This window comes from Zeugodacus cucurbitae, chromosome 4 (genome assembly GCF_028554725.1).
Source record: "Zeugodacus cucurbitae isolate PBARC_wt_2022May chromosome 4, idZeuCucr1.2, whole genome shotgun sequence".
Lineage (NCBI taxonomy): Eukaryota > Metazoa > Arthropoda > Insecta > Diptera > Tephritidae > Zeugodacus > Zeugodacus cucurbitae.
In genome coordinates, this window is record NC_071669.1 from 66,971,453 (window position 1) to 66,978,864 (window position 7,412).

A 7,412-nucleotide genomic window follows, 5' to 3' on the forward strand; every position below is an offset into this window, starting at 1 on the left:
TAACAACAAACATACATACATATTTACATATATACAAGTATCTCTATGTATGTATGTGTGTGTGCATGTGCTTTTAGTGTTGTGCAAAAATCAACCGGCAGCTGTGGTGGCGCCGATATAGCGCTTCACTGCTTATATGCCGCGCCACATCGCCCCACTACAGCGCTCTGTGCGCAATGTGCTTTTTGCATGCACGCGCAGCACTTTCACTTTCCAACAACAAGCGGCAGTGCAATGCGAATGCACACGTACTACAAAGAGCGTGTCTCAGCAATAATAAAAATAATAAACAACAACAACGCTGTCAGTAAATGGCAACACTTCAATGTTGACTCGTGCGCCAAGCGGCGTCACAGTGGGCTGGATGAGCTGAAATGATGGGGACAAATTTTAAGATTAAAAAATTAAATTAAGAATAAAGTAAAAAATAATAAAATTAAAAAAAAATAAAAATATAATTATAAAAAATATTAAAATTCAAAAAAAATTAATATTTAAAAAATATAAATTAAAAAAAAATTGAATTTTCAAATAAATTAAAAATTTAAATTTCAAATAAATTAAAAATTTAAATTTTAAATAAATTAAAAATTTAAATTTTCAGTTAATAAATTAAAAATTTCTATATTTCTACATAATTTGTTGAATTTTTATTAAAAAAAAATTGTAATAATCACCAATCTTATTTAAATTTAAAAATAATTTTTTTTAATTTTTTTTTTTTCAAATTTTTTCATCAAAACGCTCTACTTTACCCCACTGTGCTGTGCGCGAACTGACTCGGCTCGTGCTATTGCATGTGCTACGGTACTTTTGCACTGACGGCCAAGTGGACCACACCAATTAACATACACATCAGTCAAAACCAAAATGCTATAAAATACCAACGACAACAACAAGATAAAAATTAATCAAACAACAACAACAACTAACTATAGCAACAAGTTAACAGCTGTCAAATGTGTTTTTAGCTTTGCTAACAGCAAAGAAAGCCAAATTGTGACAGTTGTAGTTGTTGCTGTTGTGCCAAATGTTGTGCTGACGCGTTCATGATGAATGGAAGGCTGACTGGATGCCGTTGGTGGTACATGCGGTAGCTCATGTACATAAATAAATTCGAGCGCATGCATTTTTTGCTTTGGAAAAAATATATACTAAGGCTTTATAAATTTTTTATCTACTTACATATATATAATGAGCAGTCTGTATGGCTGAGTTGAAACAAAAATACACGTAGCAATAATAAACAATTTTCAATAAACAAAATCTTGGCAAATACATTTGTAGAAAATTATAAATTCTTCTCTATATATGTATATGTAGTTATATGATTGTATGTGCATATGTTTGTTTAGCGTTTATTGTAATTGCGCAGCATTTACTCGGCGACATTTTAACAAAAACAAAGCAGTAATCGAATATTTATAGAATAAATATTATGAATAATGAACAAATTAAACATGCAATAGAAAAAAATGTTATGGATAATATGTTAAGCAAGTTGCCTGATAGAAAAATATGAGCAATAAAAATTATTTATGTTTTTTTTTTTTAATTAAAAATATTAACACACTCATAAATATCGAGTTTATTATGTAAAAAATTAAATTAACCTCGCCTTAAACTTACTTTTCTTTAGTGTTTATAAGAATACAACCCTGTTTTATACAAAGGTATCGACACATAACCTCAATTTTAGGTTTATGGCGAAACGGAAAAATATTTTTTTTTTTTTCAAATAGTAAATTGAAGAATAAAAAAAATGTAGTTATATTTAACTAATTAAAAATTATAATAATTTTAATTTACAATTATTTCATGTTATATTTCCATATAGAAGAACATATTTCTATATAGAATTAAATATTTTACTTTAACAATTGTTTTCTTTTTAATTCGAAGTGAATTCTACCATAAATAGTGATAGTAATACTGAATAAAATTTAAAAAATATATATGTATATAATTTAAATTACTTTCATATACTCCAACAGCCAAACTGGTTTTTCAGAAATTTTCTATTAAATTTCATAAAAAAAATTTTTTTGATGATAAAAAAATATTTAGATTCAATTAAATATATTATTAATCGCTTGAAAAAAAAAAACTAAATAAAACCTTTAAAAAATAAATATAATTTAAATTACTTTCATTTACTCTAAAAATTTTGTTCCAACAGTCAAACTCGTTTTAATAGAAATTTTATATTTAATTTCATTAAAAAAATTTGTTTATAAAAAAATATTTAGATTTAATTAGTTACATTATTAATCGCTTGAAATAAAAAAATAATATATTTTTTTAATATATAAAATATTTATAAAAATTTGTCTATTATTTAACTAATTACCATTCAAATTAATTTTGTGTTACAAAAAAATAAATAATTTTTAAAAATAAATTGCATAATTAAAGCGAAAGTTAATCGCAAAAGAATGTATTATTCAAAAGCTCAGCAACTTGATTATCTATTTGTATATACGCGCGATATTTTTAATTAATTTATTTTTAATTTCTATGTTTTTTTGTTGTGTGTGTTGGCATTAAAAGTTCAAGTTCAAAGCAAAGCTAATTTGAGAACATTTAAAAATAAATAAAAAGGAATAAATAATACAAAAGTACATAAGTATATATAGACTCCCGTTTTATGTACGAGCAAACGGACACAATCAGTAAACAAGAGCACACACACACACACACACATTAAAAAAAAAAACACGAACAAATGCTAATCTAATGCGCGCACCGCTTATACACACGCGCTCTCTCCGCTACTTGAAACACCAGCGTCATGCTGATAAGCATTCGCCTGTTATTTATACGTACGCGCCGCCATCCCAACACAATGCAATAATTTATCACTAGTAAAAAAATATATTTTTTATGCGTTTATCTTTTGCCGTTACTTTTTCTATAACACCTATCAGCAAACGTGTCCGCTCGACGCCAAGTCACAAAGGCAACTGCGCCGCACGATCGCCGCTTAAATGGCGCTAAGCGCCACATTTTGGCCAACACGCGAAAGAAAGTCGCCGAGTCGCCGATCTACTAGACGTTGACTTAACGCTCTGAAAACTTAAGAGTGCAGTCCGAGTATACTATATACATATACATATACGAGTACATGTGATCGTGTGTACTGTTAGTGTGGCGCAAAGTTTACCGAATTGCGCTAATCTAATAATCAATAAATAACCGTATTTATTTATGAATAGTTTTATCGTTGTTCATGAAACGTTAACTGTTTATTTACATTTGACGTGATCTCTTAAAACTCACTCATTTCGCTCATTTCGTGCAGAATCGAACGCCAACAAATTCTGGCGTCCACACCCAATCTATTTCCTTTTCACATTGCCGTAGATCAGCACTTGAAATTGTTGTTCCTTTTTTTTCACCTGAAAAACTCACTCATAAAGTCACTCAATTAGTGTTCGCGCGCTCTCGCTCTCTCATTCTTTAACACTGCTCTTCGCTGGTGTTAGTTTTTCCTCATATATCAAGCAGTTTTCTTTCTCCACATTTCATTTTCAAGGTTTTTAAGTGCTTTTCTGCTGAACGCTGGCGTTGCCGCTAACGTTGACTTCGACGCCGCCGCTGTTTACCAGCAGCGCTACTGTATGTTAGCCACTTCGTGGACCGGTTTGTCCTATTAAGTTGCTATTTTTCCCGTGTCTTCTATGGTTGTTGAACGACCGTTTGACGTAGTCATCGTCGACGTCGTGTTTTATCAACGTCAGTTTGCGCTGCCAGCGCGCTCGTAGTGGCAAAAACTAATCCATGTCAGTAGAACACTCTCAGTTTTGTTTGAGCGACCTTCCCATTTGTCTTTGCTGCGCTGAGGTGTTTGTGCGCTCGTTTGTCTATGTCAGCGCCAAAGCTAATATACAAGTGTTTGTTTGTATGTACGTATGTATGTATGTGCTATAAGAATTTTGTTTGTTCTATTTATGAGCTGGTTTGTTGTTGGTTGATTTGCTTGCTGTTGATAAGCGAGTATCTGCGTTTGCCGGCGCCACTTTGCATCCATATATGTATTTATATATATACATGTATGTATATATATATATATATATATATATATATATATATATATGTTTGTATGTATTTACTTATATTATATGTTTGTTTGTAAATTATGTTTCCATGCATTTATTATAACGTTTAGCATTTGAATTTCATTTGATTGCGCGTTGACGTTGCCATTCTTGCCAGCTGGCCTGATATGAGAACTTCATTAGTCAAATATTCAGTTACGGTTCCTATATGTATATATTTGTTATGCTGACACGTATTGTTAAATTTTTTCTGGCTATTTACTAATTTACATACATACCTAATTTACATATGTACCTACATGAGTGTGATTTTGGCATGCATTATTTATTTTTAATCGTGATAATTTAATGAAGAATTATTTACGACGACTTGAGCGCATACTTATTTAAATTATTTGAGAGTTTTTGAGACTGATTTTTAGTATAATTTTGTGATTTTCACACCTATCAAAGTTAAAGTTATCCGTTATCGGTTTCAAACTGAACGTGTTTCAGACATAAATATAAAATTTTTTGGGCTCCAAATATCTGCTCGAAATTATTTATATGATTTGAAAAAATTTTCAGTTTTCGAATTTTGAGTTAAACCAATTTTTTATGGAACAAAATTGCTCAAATTAAAAATAATAAAATTAAAAAAATTAATTAAAATAAATTAAAAAACAAAAATAGATTAGAAGTTTAATTATCGTAGAGTAGAAAAAGAGTATAAGTATGATCGATATTTTCAGTTTATATTTGTAATATTTAAAGAAAGCAGGTTTAGAAAGAAATACAGTTGAACTTCCCTAACTCGAATCACCAGAATTCACAAAAACAACTTAAAGTTAAAGAGACTTCCGAGTTACGGAAGATAATTTGTATGAAATTTGACTTCTACTGCCAATTCAAGAGTTTGAGTTATGGAGAATTTCGAGTTATTGAAGTTCGAGTTATGGAAGTTTAACTACATATACAACAATAAATAAGTATTTTGAAGACTTCCTTTTGAAAAAATGCCAACAAAAGCATTGAAACTCTGAAAATGTTTTAAAAACCACACCCTTTTTTTTCAAAAATTCGAAATTTTTCAAGTTCAAAAAATCTATTTTTTTAATAAGTAAAAATTAAAAAAAAAATTAATTTCGTATCTATTCAGTTTTTTTTTTTGGATACTTCATTAAGTCTACCCATAAATTTGAAAAAAAAAATAAATTTGGAGATTTGTCCTTGCATAACCACGCCCATTTTCTCAGTAACTGGTTACTTCATTAGGTACATTTAACTGATACGTAAGCATCTTCTACGTCAATTCCAAAAACTGGTAACCACACCTCCGTGCTTTAATAGGAAGCACTTTGATTATACATTCTCGGTGTGGGGTAACCAAGAAAGTGACTGAATTTTGACATTTAGCATTTCTAACAAAAGCGATTATGCTTGCATTTTATGATGAAATACAGCGCTTGCCAAATTCTATAACTAATTTTTTTATAAAAAATACTTCACTCTTTCTTAGCAGCACGCAAAATTGATGCGATTTTTAATCCAGTATCCGCTGCCATGATATATGATATTTTTTTTCGAAATATTTAGTCCTGCTAGTTGCTCATGATTTTCTTGAAAATTTTATGCACTCACTTAAAGTTTTTTTTTTGGCTTTTTGCTCCGAGAAAATATGTTTATTGTGTACTTTATCACTACCGCATCTTTTTTGTAAGTTTTTCTTAAATAAGTTTATTATTTCGATATTTAATTAAACTCGCTTCGCACTGCTTTGTCCTCGTTAACACATTTTGCCATTAATAATATTAATAATTAGTTTATCCTCCAGTTTTTTGCATACAAATTTTCACTTTAAACTGCAGCTCCTTCAATTCTTAATTTCAAAATGCGTTCTCAGCTCCACAGTCGCACAGGCGGACAAACGATCTTAGCACGCGCACAGCGCTCGTTTTAATAAACTCGAGTTCGTATAGATCTTTAGCTTTTATAGGTTTTGGAAAGTGAAATATTCTGGGGCAGCGAATGCACGGTTCTCGCATCGCGCAATGGTGTGAGTGTGCCATGCGTTGTTGTTGATATTGCTGTCGCTGCTGTTTCGCTGTTGAATTCGATTTTTTTGATTTTTTTGTTTGTTTGCTGCTTTTCTTTCTTATTTCGGTCTTTAGCTTCTCGTTGCCGTCATCATCATCAACGCCGTCGTCGTTCGCTGTTCGTCGTTAACGCCCGTGCTGTTGTTGCCGTCGCTGTCAGCATAGCCAGCGCAGTTGCTGTTGCATTGCGATCATGTTGATCTCCTCGCTGACTTTCGTCGTTCTTCCAGCAGTTCTTTCTTCGTTCGTACGCTTGCCATTTGCTTTACCTTTTGCACTTTTTTAATTGACTGACTGACTGTCTGGTTGTTGTCGTTGTTGTTTTTTTTTTTTTGGTTCTTATGATTCCTTTATACTTTATGCCTTGCATTGTATTTGCCCTCATCGTCGCAGCATACATTTGAATTCTCATTTTTTTCATGGCATTTATTATGTGTGTGTTGCTGTTGGCTGCTGCCGCTTCAGTTATTGCTTTTCATATATACATATATGAACATATACATACATATGTGCGATCGTTTAAAGAATCCAGCACCGTCGGAGTTGTCTTTGTATATATGCAATTTCTTCCTTACAGCTACAGCAGTTACAGCTGCTGCTGCGCTTACTCGCTGAGTCGCTGTGAGTGCAATAAACGCACGCACACAAACGCACTTTCACTCCAATGATCGCTCAATCACCCGTTTGCATGCATTTACTTTGGTGTTGTTGTTGTTGTTTTTCCACGTTTTTTTTGTTGTTTTTGTGTTGTTAACGTCTAGCTGGCATCGCTTGCCTGCTGCTGCAAAGCTTACACTTATCGCATATTTTGCGTACGCAGCTCGCTGAGTCCATGGAATCAGAGGTTACTCATACCACCGCGCGTCCCCCGCAGCGGATTTATCGCTGTTTTTTTTTTTAATTTTTTTATTTTTTGTTTTTTTTTTTTTTTGAGTGCGAAATGGAAATTTAGAATTTTTTAAACATTTTTAAATAAAATAAAAAAATTTAATTTTTTTACGGAATTTTATTGTAGTTTGACAGACATACATACAAATAATATATTTTATATAAATTTATTTTGCTATGAACATTTTTATTGCATTTATTTATTTATATTACAATATTTTTATTTATTTATATTAATATAAATAAATTATTTCCCTTTCACAGCTGCCCATATGTCCAACAAATACTTTCTTTATAAGTACGTATTTGCTCCAGTTTCGTTGGCATGTAAGCTGTTTGTGCCAAAAAAAAATTGCGGTCTCAAACTACTCCAGCGCCATGCTTTTACTAC

The 7,412-nt window shown here is 31.4% G+C and overlaps 1 long non-coding RNA gene across 1 annotated transcript; it reads right to left on the reverse strand.

The window, feature by feature from the left end:
• Positions 1 to 2,537: 2,537 nt before the first annotated feature.
• On the reverse strand, positions 2,538 to 7,035 carry LOC128921516 (uncharacterized). Its single transcript, XR_008470954.1, has 2 exons — positions 5,547 to 7,035; positions 2,538 to 4,220 (listed from the first exon to the last, which is right to left on the reverse strand). It is a non-coding gene; the product is annotated as an uncharacterized LOC128921516 (long non-coding RNA).
• Positions 7,036 to 7,412: the final 377 nt, after the last annotated feature.